This window comes from Bufo bufo, chromosome 8 (assembly GCF_905171765.1).
Source record: "Bufo bufo chromosome 8, aBufBuf1.1, whole genome shotgun sequence".
NCBI lineage: Eukaryota > Metazoa > Chordata > Amphibia > Anura > Bufonidae > Bufo > Bufo bufo.
Window position 1 is genome coordinate 212,589,944 of NC_053396.1, and position 13,486 is coordinate 212,603,429.

The following is a 13,486-nucleotide window of genomic DNA, read 5'->3' on the forward strand; positions in this document are numbered from 1 at the left end:
GATAAAAAAAAACCTGAAGGTTTACAAACATCTAGCAACCATCAGTGAAAAATGCACTGCATCCGCACTTGCTTGCACATGCAATGTGTTTTACACTGAAGCCCCATTCACTTTTATGGGGCCAGGGCTGCGTGAAAAATAGAACATGCTGTTTTTTTTCACGCAACGCAGAACTGATGTGTGAAAAAAAACACAGACCCAATGAAATGAATAGGTCAGGATTCGGTGCAGGTGCTATGCGTTCACGTCACGCACTGCACCCGCACGGAAAACTTGCTGAAGAACTTGAAGGGAACCTCTGAGACCGACACAAGACTCTCTGTTGTTGTGAAGTTCTAATGCAGAGGAAGTTGTGTGACTGCACAGGCGGGAGCTACGCCTAGCAACAGCTGTATCTCTGCAGCTATGGTGACACGCTATCTGCCCAGGAAGCCAATACAAAGTCCCCTTTCCTGGTTGTTAGGATCTGGTTGGTTGGCAGAGATTTAACCTTCTCTTATCAGCCATTGCCATTGGTTCTGTCTGTGGAGTGTTTACAGTTTTTGCTATCGTTTCATTAACTCCTTCTATGCCATACAGATGGTTTACACTTCTATCTGCAATTTACATGAAGTTTTTTTTTTTTTTTTACCCCCTTTAAAAAGGAGTATGTTAACACGTGTTTAGCACTGCATCCAGACCTCACTTTGTAGAGACTTAGGCCTCTTTCACACGAACGATACGGATTAGGTCCGGATGAGTTCAGTGAAACTCGCACCGTTTTGCAAGCAAGTTAAATTTTTTCTGCGCGGGTGTAATGCGTTTTTCACGCATGTGATAAAAAAAAAACACGGAAGGTTTACAAACAACATCTCTTAGCAACCATCAGTGAAAAACGCATTGCATCCACACCTGCTTGCGGATGCAATGCGTTTTTCACGCAGCCCCATTCACTTCTATGGGTGAAACCTGCAAATATCTCTATATGTGTTTACCTACATTTATTACTGATGGTGTATTTACACCAATCCAAATCGGAGTGTTGGCAAGATTTTCTGCAAACTTATTGAAATGCATACACTTCTTACAAAATTTTGTCCATTTTTAAAATCTTTTTATGTCTGCTACAAGCAGATTTTTTTTTTCACCAAATGTGTTCCTTTTCTCCTCCCTCAACGCAATAAATGTGGTAGAAATTACATATCCTGTGAGGCCACGCTCACTTTTCAAATCTGCACAATTCTGTTGCACGTTGAAATATCCGCGTTTTTCACGCAACGCAGGCCCCATAGAAGTGAATGGGGTTGCGTGAAAATCGCAAGCATCCGCAAGCAAGTGCGGATGCTGTGCGATTTTCACGCATGGTTTCTAGGAGACAGTCTATTCACTGTATTATTTTCCCTTATAACATGGTTATAAGGGAAAATAATAGCATTCTGAATACAGAACGCATAGTAAGTGATCAGTTGAGGGTTAAAAAAAATTAACTGACCTTCTCCGTTTGTTCGCGTAAGTCCCGGTCTCTTCTTTACTTCTCAAAAGATGAACTATGGGCTAAAGGACCTTTGGTGACGTAAGATCACATGCTCCAATCACATGGTCCATCACCGCGGTGATGGACCATGTGATTGGAGCATGTGATCTGACGTCACCAAAGGTCCTTTAGCCCATAGTTTATCTTTTAAAGAACTAAAGACCGGGAGAACTACGCGAACAACAGGAGAAGGTAAGTTAATTTTTTTTATTTTTTTTAACCCTCAACTTTAGAAAAGGCTCAACTCATGCCAAAAACTGGGGTAAACAGATTGGTAAATGTATCCATAAGACCCCATGCACAAAATATACGCTAAGGGTGGGTTCCCATCATGTTTTAGGCCTCCGTTTCACGTATGCATTACAAAAATGCAGCACACTACGTTCTTGTATCTGGTAAAAATGTAGATTATTATTATTTTTTACAATGGAACTCTATGGTGAACGGATGCCACTGTATGGCATCAGTCTGAGGCATTACGTTTTTTGTATACGTTAAAAGGATGGGAAAAACGTGATGTGAACCCAGCCTAACAGTGTCCTTTTTGGCAGATGATGGGTCGGTATGCATATGGGTACTTTTTGTATCTGAAAGCGTAATCTGCTGCTTTTCTTTACAGTGTTCTATATATATATAATCAGATGAAAGGAAAAATACCAGATATGAACAGCCCAAGCTGCATATAAAATCGGCTTTGTACATTGAAATGTGGCTTCTAAAAAAAAACGCATGTCAAAAACCTGATGACAAATGTGGTCAATTGTGCATTAGTTAATGTGTTTTAATTGTTTATTCCAAAAAGGGAAAAAATACCTCAGGCAACGTATGTATTAACATGCAAAGTTTCGACCAGGAGGACCAAGAAGAGAAGTGCGGTCATGGCTTGACCCTCCAAATTCCCAAACTAGTCCCTCTACGAAGCCAAATTTGTTTTGCATAGTCGCTGTGTTCTTCAGCCAACAGGCACAATACCAGTCCCACAGCGAAATGTTCTCATGGGAAATGTTCAAGAGATGTTTGTATATAGAAACTGATCTTGGAGATGAAATGCAGTTGCGCCATAGGTAGCCTGATAGGGTATTGCCACCTGCTGGTGTATTCGGGAATTATTTTATAGTATTGCTTAGGTGCTTTCTTTTTGAAAAAAAAAAAATACTTTATTAGCGCACAAACTTACCATTTTATTTGTAGGTAATTATATAATGTAACCGACTATAAAGTCAAAAAACAGTTTGGGCAATATATATTTATTTTACACTACTGCTGATCTTACATTCGGATGACGGCTGAGTCTCTGCTTCTTCATATGTTCACATCACGCGTGATCTCTGGCATATATGGACAGTGTGAACTGCTGTAACAGGTATGATATACAAGTGCCACATCATTCTGCCGACTGGTGGTGGACCTCCACCAATCTCACAATGATGGCTCATGTTAAGAAAAATCCTGGGAAACTCTTTTTTAACCACCTCAGCCCCCATTGCTTAAACACCCTGAATGACCAGGCCACTTTTTACACTTCTGACCTACACTACTTTCACCATTTATTGCTCGGTCATGCAACTTACCACCCAAATGAATTTTACCTCCTTTTCTTCTCAATAATAGAGCTTTCATTTGGTGGTATTTCATTGCTGCTGACATTTTTACTTTTTTTGTTATTAATCGAAATTTAACGATTTTTTTGCAAAAAAATGACATTTTTCACTTTCAGTTGTAAAATTTTGCAAAAAAAACGACATCCATATATAAATTTTGCTCTAAATTTATTGTTCTACATGTCTTTGATAAAAAAAAAAATGTTTGGGTAAAAAAAAAATGGTTTGGGTAAAAGTTATAGCGTTTACAAACTATGGTACAAAAATGTGAATTTCCGCTTTTTGAAGCAGCTCTGACTTTCTGAGCACCTGTCATGTTTCCTGAGGTTCTACAATGGCCAGACAGTACAAACACCCACAAATGACCCCATTTCGGAAAGTACACACCCTAAGGTATTCGCTGATGGGCATAGTGAGTTCATAGAACTTTTTATTTTTTGTCACAAGTTAGCGGAAAATGATGATTTTTTTTTTTTTTTTTTCTTACAAAGTCTCATATTCCACTAACATGTGACAAAAAATAAAAACTTCTATGAACTCACTATGCCCATCACGAAATACCTTGGGGTCTCTTCTTTCCAAAATGGGGTCACTTGTGGGGTGGTTATACTGCCCTGGCATTCTAGGGGCCCAAATGTGTGGTAAGGAGTTTGAAATCAAATTCTGTAAAAAATGACCTGTGAAATCCGAAAGGTGCTCTTTGGAATATGGGCCCCTTTGCCCACCTAGGCTGCAAAAAAGTGTCACACATCTGGTATCTCCGTACTCAGAAGAAGGTGGGGAATGTGTTTTGGGGTGTCATTTTATATATACCCATGCTGGGTGAGAGAAATATCTTGGTCAAATGCCAACTTTGTATAAAAAAATGGGAAAAGTTGTCTTTTGCCAAGATATTTCTCTCACCCAGCATGGGTATATGTAAAATGACACCCCAAAACACATTCCCCAACTTCTCCTGAGTACGGAGATACCAGATGTGTGACACTTTTTTGCAGCCTAGGTGGGCAAAGGGGCCCATATTCCAAAGAGCACCTTTCGGATTTCACTCGTCATTTTTTACAGAATTTGATTTCAAACTCCTTACCACACATTTGGGCCCCTAGAATGCCAGGGCAGTATAACTACCCCACAAGTGACCCCATTTTGGAAAGAAGACACCCCAAGGTATTCCGTGAGGGGCATGGCAAGTTCCTAGAATTTTTTATTTTTTGTCACAAGTTAGTGGAAAATGATGATTTTTTTTTTTTTTTTTTTTTTCATACAAAGTCTCATATTCCACTAACTTGTGACAAAAAATAAAAACTTCCATGAACTCACTATGCCCATCAGCGAATACCTTGGGGTCTCTTCTTTCCAAAATGGGGTCACTTGTGGGGTAGTTATACTGCCCTGGCATTCTAGGGGCCCAAATGTGTGGTAAGGAGTTTGAAATCAAATTCTGTAAAAAATGACCTGTGAAATCCAAAAGGTGCTCTTTGGAATATGGGCCCCTTTGCCCACCTAGACTGCAAAAAAGTGTCACACATCTGGTATCTCTGTATTCAGGAGAAGTTGAGGAATGTGTTTTGGGGTGTCTTTTTACATATACCCATGCTGGGTGAGATAAATATCTTGGTCAAATGCCAACTTTGTATAAAAAAATGGGAAAAGTTGTCTTTTGCCAAGATATTTCTCTCACCCAGCATGGGTATATGTAAAATGACACCCCAAAACACATTCCCCAACTTCTCCTGAGTACGGAGATACCAGATGTGTGACACTTTTTTGCAGCCTAGGTGGGCAAAGGGGCCCATATTCCAAAGAGCACCTTTTGGATTTCACAGGTCATTTTTTACAGAATTTGATTTCAAACTCCTTACCACACATTTGGGCCCCTAGAATGCCAGGGCAGTATAACTACCCCACAAGTGACCCCATTTTGGAAAGAAGAGACCCCAAGGTATTCGCTGATGGGCATAGTGAGTTCATGGAAGTTTTTATTTTTTGTCACAAGTTAGTGGAATATGAGACTTTGTATGAAAAAAAAAAAAAAAAAAAAAAAAAAATCAGCATTTTCCACTAACTTGTGACAAAAAATAAAAAATTCTAGGAACTCGCCATGCCCCTCACGGAATACCTTGGGGTGTCTTCTTTCCAAAATGGGGTCACTTGTGGGGTAGTTATACTGCCCTGGCATTTTCCAGGGGCCCTAATGTGTGGTAAGTAGGTAAATGACCTGTGAAATCCTAAAGGTGCTCTTTGGAATATGGGCCCCTTTGCCCACCTAGGCTGCAAAAAAGTGTCACACATGTGGTATCGCCGTATTCAGGAGAAGTTGGGGAATGTGTTTTGGGGTGTCATTTTACATATACCCTTGCTGGGTGAGAGAAATATCTTGACAAAAGACAACTTTTCCCATTTTTTTTTTACAAAGTTGGCATTTGACCAAGATATTTCTCTCACCCAGCATGGGTATATGTAAAATGACACCCCAAAACACATTCCTCAACTTCTCTTGAATACGGCGATACCAGATGTGTGACACTTTTTTGCAGCCTAGATGCGCAAAGGTGCCCAAATTCCTTTTAGGAGGGCATTTTTAGACATTTGGATACCAGACTTCTTCTCACGCTTTGGGGCCCCTAGAATGCCAGGGCAGTATAAATACCCCACATGTGACCCCATTTTGGAAAGAAGACACCCCAAGGTATTCAATGAGGGGCATGGCGAGTTCATAGAAATTTTTTTTTTTTGGCACAAGTTAGCGGAAATTGATATTTTTAATTTTTTTCTCACAAAGTCTCCCGTTCCGCTAACTTGGGACAAAAATTTCAATCTTTCATGGACTCAATATGCCCCTCATGGAATACCTGGGGGTGTCTTCTTTCCGAAATGGGGTCACATGTGGGGTATTTATACTGCCCTGGCATTCTAGGGGCCCTAAAGCGTGAGAAGAAGTCTGGAATATAAATGTCTAAAAATTTTTACGCATTTGGATTCCGTGAGGGGTATGGTGAGTTCATGTGAGATTTTATTTTTTGACACAAGTTAGTGGAATATGAGACTTTGTAAGAAAAAAAAAAAAATAATTCCGCTAACTTGGGCCAAAAAAATGTCTGAATGGAGCCTTACAGGGGGGTGATCAATGACAGGGGGGTGATCAATGACAGGGGGGGTGATCAATGACAGGGGGGTGATCAGAGAGTCTATATGGGGTGATCACCACAGTCATTGATCACGCCCGTGTAAGGCTTCATTCAGACGTCCGGATGCGTTTTGCGGATCCGATCCATCTATCAGTGCATCCGTAAAAATCATGCAGACATCTGAATGGAGCCTTACAGGGGGGTAATCAATGACAGGGGGGTGATCAGGGAGTTTATATGGGGTGATCACCACAGTCATTGATCATGCCCCTGTAAGGCTTCATTCAGACGTCCGGATGCGTTTTGCGGATCCGATCCATCTATCAGTGGATCCGTAAAAATCATGCGGACATCTGAATGGAGCTTTACAGGGGGGTAATCAATGACAGGGGGGTGATCAGGGAGTCTATATGGGGTGATAACCACAGTCATTGATCACGCCCCTGTAAGGCTTCATTCAGACGTCCGTATGCGTTTTGCGGATCCGATCCATCTATCAGTGGATCCGTAAAAATCATGCGGACGTCTGAATGGAGCTTTACAGGGGGGTAATCAATGACAGGGGGGGTAATCAATGACAGGGGGGTGATCAGGGAGTCTATATGGGGTGATCACCACAGTCATTGATCACGCCCCTGTAAGGCTTCATTCAGACGTCCGTATGCGTTTTGCGGATCCGATCCATCTATCAGTGGATCCGTAAAAATCATGCGGACGTCTGAATGGAGCTTTACAGGGGGGAAATCAATGACAGGGGGGGTAATCAATGACAGGGGGGTGATCAGGGAGTCTATATGGGGTGATCACCACAGTCATTGATCACGCCCCTGTAAGGCTTCATTCAGACGTCCGTATGCGTTTTGCGGATCCGATCCATCTATCAGTGGATCCGTAAAAATCATGCGGACATCTGAATGGAGCTTTACAGGGGGGTGATCAGGGAGTCTATATGGGGTGATCACCACAGTCATTGATCACGCCCCTGTAAGGCTTCATTTAGACGTCCGGATGCGTTTTGCGGATCCGATCCATCTATCAGTGGATCCGTAAAAATCATGCGGACGTCTGAATGGAGCTTTACAGGGGGTTGATCAATGACAGGGGGGTAATCAATGACAGGGGGGTGATCAGGGAGTCTATATGGGGTGATCACCACAGTCATTGATCACGCCCCTGTAAGGCTTCATTCAGACGTCCTCCGTTTTGCGGATCCGATCCATCTATCAGTGGATCCGTAAAAATCATGCGGACGTCTGAATGGAGCTTTACAGGGGGGTGATCAATGACAGGGGGGTAATCAATGACAGGGGGGTGATCAGGGAGTCTATATGGGGTGATCAGGGGCTAATAAGGGGTTAATAAGTGACGGGGGGGGGGGTGTAGTGTAGTGTAGTGGTGCTTGGTGCTACTTTACTGAGCTACCTGTGTCCTCTGGTGGTCAATCCAAACAAATGGGACCACCAGAGGACCAGGTAGCAGGTATATTAGACGCTGTTATCAAAACAGCGTCTAATATACCTGTTAGGGGTTAAAAAAAACACATCTCCAGCCTGCCAGCGAACGATCGCCGCTGGCAGGCTGGAGATCAACTCTCTTACCTTCCGTTCCTGTGAGCGTGCGCGCCTGTGTGCGCGCGTTCACAGGAAATCTCGCGTCTCGCGAGATGACGCGTATATGCGTCCAGGCGGAATGAATCAACCACCTCCAGGACGCGTCTGTGCGTACAGCGGTCCGGAGGTGGTTAAAGACTAGCAGAAAAGTTTCACTTTGTACAAACATACGGTACATATGAGCCCCTGGACAAAGCCACGGCACCCAGGACATCTGTTAGCATTCTGGGGCTACATGGCGAACTCGGCCACGACACACGCATCACGTGACTACTGATCGCCACTGAACTGAATGGGGTCACAGTGTGACTCACAAGTTGGCACAAACCCAAAATCACAAAAAATGCATCAGTTTTTTGTTTGTTTGTTTTTTTGTGATTCTGGGATCAGGCTCATGGCAATTTGCAAGCTGCTCCGCAGCCCCATTCAGTTCAGGGTCTGCACTACCACGAAGCCATCATTGGTTGAGTGGTGCACCACGCAGCCAAGATCGTCGTGTTATATTTTATAGTCACCTGTATCGAAAGATTTTTCAGACCCTTTATGGATGTTTCTTGCGCGTTAGTTCCCGGCGGCTCAGTAAGGTTGATACTGTCTCAGGAAGGAAGAGCTGTTTGCAGCTGTCACGCGTCTTCCGGGACCTGTCCCAATGGTCAGACTGTCACTATGTACAATCAAAGGGAAGCATCTGTTCTCACTTTCTGTATATGAAAACTGTGCAAGGCTAGTAACTGTCCTCAGCTACAGTGAGCATAACCTAACAGATGCCACAAGCACCCCAAGATGGACCCGGGCAGGGACTGCGTGTTAAAGAGCTGTGCATGCATGTACTTGGTTGATATCAGCCAGCATTACCAAACACCCCAACTAAGGCTTTATTTCATTTTTAATAACAACGTTCAGCAACAAAATTTGCACATGGGATTACAGTTTAGGGCTCATGCACAAAAATGTGTGCCGGCCGTGTCCGCAAACAGCTGGCCTGCACTATACAGGCGCCGGCCGTGTGCACACCGTATCACATCCACTCGAACAGAGGCACGGATCGGAAGCCCACAGATGCAGTATGGAGTGCTTCCGTGGGTTTTCTGTCCGTGCCTCCACACTTTGCATGCATTACTTTTTTGCGGTATGCACCATCAGATGCGGATAGCGGATCCCGGTCAAGTGAATGCGTCCGCAGATGGCAGGCACGCGGTCAGTGCGAGTGCAGCAGGGGCACAGCCAACACATGCCCTTAGGCCCCATTCACAGCTATAAATGGTCTGCTACTGAAAGCAATTGTAGGTGGATTCAGCGGGGGCCCCCTGAGACTTTTTGAAGCAGAATCCGCCCCAAATAATGCTGTCAAAATTCTCTGTGTAAACGGGGACTTAGGTTGGCTTCACATACCATTAGTTTTGGGAAAAAATGCGGCAGTTTTTTTGTCAGTCTTTTAAGCCAAAGACAAAAGTGGATTCAGAAGAAGGGGGAAATGTAAAGGTAAGATTTAGGGCGCCTGCCCGGGGAGCAGATATTCGTGAGGAAAAAACACAGCAAAGTGTATGAGATTAGACAGACCTCATGTAAACTTTGGGGGTTTTTTTAGGTGCGGAAATTGGTCTACTGTGTGGATTCTCAAGTCTTCAGCGTGTGAACTGTTGTGTTTTTCTTGTGCGGATTTCACTCTTTTCAATGGAAGGGTGAGATCTGCGAAAAATCCACATCAAATCCACAAGAAATAGTGCAGATTTATGTGCGTTTCGGTGCGGCTCTTCTGCACACAAATCCGCACCGTGTGCAGGTACCCTGACATTTTTTTCAACAGTAATACTTTTTTTTTTGTGCGGTTTGTGTACACTTTTGGAGTTTAAGTGGGTTTTTTGCTGAAATGCAGGGCACATCTTTTTTCAGTTTTTGCTACTGGCATTTTTGTTAATTAAGTTGTGTTTAGAATAAAAACACAGCCTGCGTTTTACCATCACCTTCTCTACGGGGGAAAAAACACCACGAAGTAAGACACACCCTGTGCAAAAGATGTCAGAAAAAAAGTGCCACAAAAACCACAGGTACCCGAAAAAAATATATAAAAAGAAATGCCTACAAAAAAAAACCTTAGGTGACTTCCACGTGCATCTCATATTTTGCTCATGCTGACAACCGTAAGAATTTTGCGGTCTGCAAAACAGGAATAAGCAAAAAAATGGATGACATCCGTGTGATGCATCCGTTTTTTTTTTTATAATCCATTGTAACAAGGCTTGTCCTTGTCCGCAAAACAGACAAGAATAGGACATGTTCTTTTTTTTTTTTTTTTTTTTGCAGAACGGACATGTGGACATGGTACGCACACGGAGTAATTTCCGTATTTTTTTTCTTTTATTTTTTTAAGTCCCATTGAAGTGAATGTTTCCGCATACGGACCTGTTTAAAAACAGAACGGAAAAAATAATATGTTTGTGTGCATAAGGGCAATAAGCCCTAACAGGATTTTCCTTTGGGGAAGACTAGAGCCTGTAGTGAGATACTCGGATTGGGCACAAGGATCTGTGAAAAGAATGGCCGTATGCATGGCCCCATTGAATTGCACGGGTTAGTGTGCTATTAGTTGTGTGACACTTTTTGGTAATTGTTTTTGCTTATACACTGTGACAGATGACATTTTAAAGTCTATAGCAAAATATGGAAAAGTCTACGTGCACAGCGTTTATTTTCAAAATTCAGCATGCTCTGGCATGACATTTTGCCATGGGATTAAAGTATAGACCTTGGAGCACACTGACAAAATGGAACAACAGGTCCCAGAATGTCTTTCAGATACAGTTCACCATTCCCAGGTTTTATAACATAAAGCCCTTTCTTGCCTCTTTCCACTTTGGCGTTGTGTTCAACACTCACTCTCCCTCCACCTCGGTATTCTATTGTGGTCTAGGGACAAGTGATCAGAAGATTGCATATTCAAGTCTCCTAAGGGGACTAAATATTACTATGTAGAAAAAATATATATACATTATAAACATAAATGAAAATCCACGATTCGCCATTTTTGGTCACCTTGTCCCCCTTAAAAATTGAATAAAAAAAATTATCGAAAGGTTTTATATATCCCAAAATGGTACCATTAAAAACGAAATCCCTCACAAAGCTCTGTAGAGGAAAATAAAAAGTTATAGCTGTCAGAATATGGTGAGTAAGTAGTAAGATATAATAAGCATGCAGTACTTTTAGTCCGGCTGCCTCTCGCCGTGCCACCACCGGACCTCCGCCTCCATTATAGTCAATAAGGACGGAGCGGCAGGACGGATCCGACAGGCTGCTCACCCGCCGGAACAGCCTGCCGCTAATGTGAAAGTAGCCTTAGGTGTTGAAAAATGACAGCATGATTTTTATTATGCAGCAACACAGCGGCCCAGATTTACTAATGTGTCTGCGCCAACTGTCTAAAAATGGCACAAACTGGCATAATTTGACAGGTCTATTGTTTCTACACTTATTCTACCATGCTTGAGGGGTGAGGTTTGGAGGGAAGGGGCAGGGCTCACCGGAAAAGAGATGGGGCCTAATATGCACCATTTTGCGCCGCAAAAAAAATCTGTCTCAAAGTAAACCAGCCATTAGCTGGTATAGAGACAGTGAAAAGTGTCTATCTCTGCACCACATTCATCACCGAGCCTGAACCCCTAGGGTAAATCTGGTGCAGGTCTCGACAGCCGGCCTAAGCTTAAACTCCCAGCATGCATGCTTGCTCTGCTCTTGTGAGAATTCACATAGAAATGAATGGAGCATGCTGGGAATTGTAGTTTCACAACAAGTGGAGTGCCGGAGGTTGCTGATCCCTGACCTATAATATACATTGCCTGCACAACCCCTTTAAGCCATCTTTAAAATTAGTAAATCTGGGTCCAGGTACTTGTCATGAAGGCAACTATATAGTGACCACGCAACATGTAAACTTTAGGCTACTTTCACACTTGCGTTTTTCTTTACCGGCATAGAGTTCCGTCAAAAGGGCTCAATGCCGGAAAAGAACTGATCAGTTTTATCCCCATGCATTCTGAATGGAGAGCAATCCGTTCGGGATGCATCAGGATGTCTTTTTGACTGATCAGGCAAAAGAGAAAACCGTAGCATGCTGAAAAAAAAACTGAAGACTTACCTGAATTTTTTTCCATAGGAATGTATTAGTGCCGGATCCGGCGTTCAAAATACCAGATCTGTCCTTCCGGTCTGCGCATGCACAGACCGAAAAAAAGGTGAAAAAAGTTCTGTTTTGCCGGATGACACCGGAAAGACGGATCCGGCATTTCAATGCATTTTTTTGACTGATCAGGCATTTTCAGGATCCTGATCAGTCTTACTAATGCCATCAGTTGGCCTACGTTTTGCCGGATCACTATAATTCCAGTATTGCTATACCGGAATTAAAACTGATCCGTTTTGATTTTGTACATCAGGATGCATCCATTCCGTTAGGATGTGGTTGTGTGAAATCAAAACGGAAAAAAACGGATCTGTCACTACATTGAAAGTCAATGACTTACATTGTTTTTGGTGCTGGATCCGTTTTTGTGTCCGGTCACAAAACTCAATGCTGCCGGAACGGAAGGTATCCTGATGCATCCTAAACGGATCTCTTTCTATTCAGAATGCATGAGGACTAATCAGAAACGTTTTTTTCTGGTATTGAGATCCTCTGCCGGAAAACGACGACACAAGTGTGAAAGTCGCCTCATAAATATTCTATCCAGTCCTTACATAAGGGGCTCTGCTCCTCTTTTGTACAATAGGCAAAGATACAATGCAGAATGAGGGGAACATGTAGCACAGCTTCCACTATACATTTTGACAAATAAGGCAGCGTCGCCCCCTCCACATTTATCAGAGCTGACGAGGTGGCAGTCCTGCACTACTGATACAGTCCTGCACTACTGATACAGTCCTGCACTACTGATACAGTCCTGCACTACTGATACAGTCCTGCACTACTGATACAGTCCTGCACTACTGATACTGTCCTGCACTACTGATACAGTCCTGCACTACTGATACAGTCCTGCACTACTGATACAGTCCTGCACTACTGATACTGTCCTGCACTACTGATACAGTCCTGCACTACTGATACAGTCCTGCACTACTGATAGATCCCTGTCCTTGGATGTGCACTGCGCACTCACAGGGAGGGGAATTAGCTCAGATGGTAGAGCGCTCGCTTAGCATGCGAGAGGTAGCGGGATCGATGCCCGCATTCTCCAAATACTTTTTCTAGCACCACATAATTTTTTAGGAATAATTCTTGCTCATAAATTACAAAACCCCATTAAAATAAAATTACAAAATGCAGCTTGTTCCACCTTCTTTCATAAAAGCTCTGATTACTGTTATACGTCTCAACTAGTCAAATGGATGCTAAAAATGAGTAGGTTATAAAAAGTCACAAGAGAAAAATAAGGCAAAAAAATATATCACGTCCCTGGGTGGGCTTGAACCACCAACCTTTCGGTTAACAGCCGAACGCGCTAACCGATTGCGCCACAGAGACACATAGGTGGTGAGTGATCGTCTAGCATTTAAACTTACCTGCCGATGTAGAAAATTTGAATAGCCAAAGGAAAATGTTTTTTTTTTGCCAGTTTATAAGTCAATTTATAGCCATAA

The 13,486-nt window shown here is 42.9% G+C and overlaps 2 non-coding genes across 2 annotated transcripts; one reads left to right on the forward strand and one right to left on the reverse strand.

The window, feature by feature from the left end:
- The first annotated feature begins 13,010 nt into the window (after nt 1-13,010).
- Nucleotides 13,011-13,083, forward strand: TRNAA-AGC. The gene has a single exon. It is a non-coding gene; the product is annotated as a tRNA-Ala (tRNA).
- A 213-nt stretch (nt 13,084-13,296) lies between these two features.
- On the reverse strand, nt 13,297-13,370 carry TRNAN-GUU. Its single transcript has one exon. It is a non-coding gene; the product is annotated as a tRNA-Asn (tRNA).
- Nucleotides 13,371-13,486: the final 116 nt, after the last annotated feature.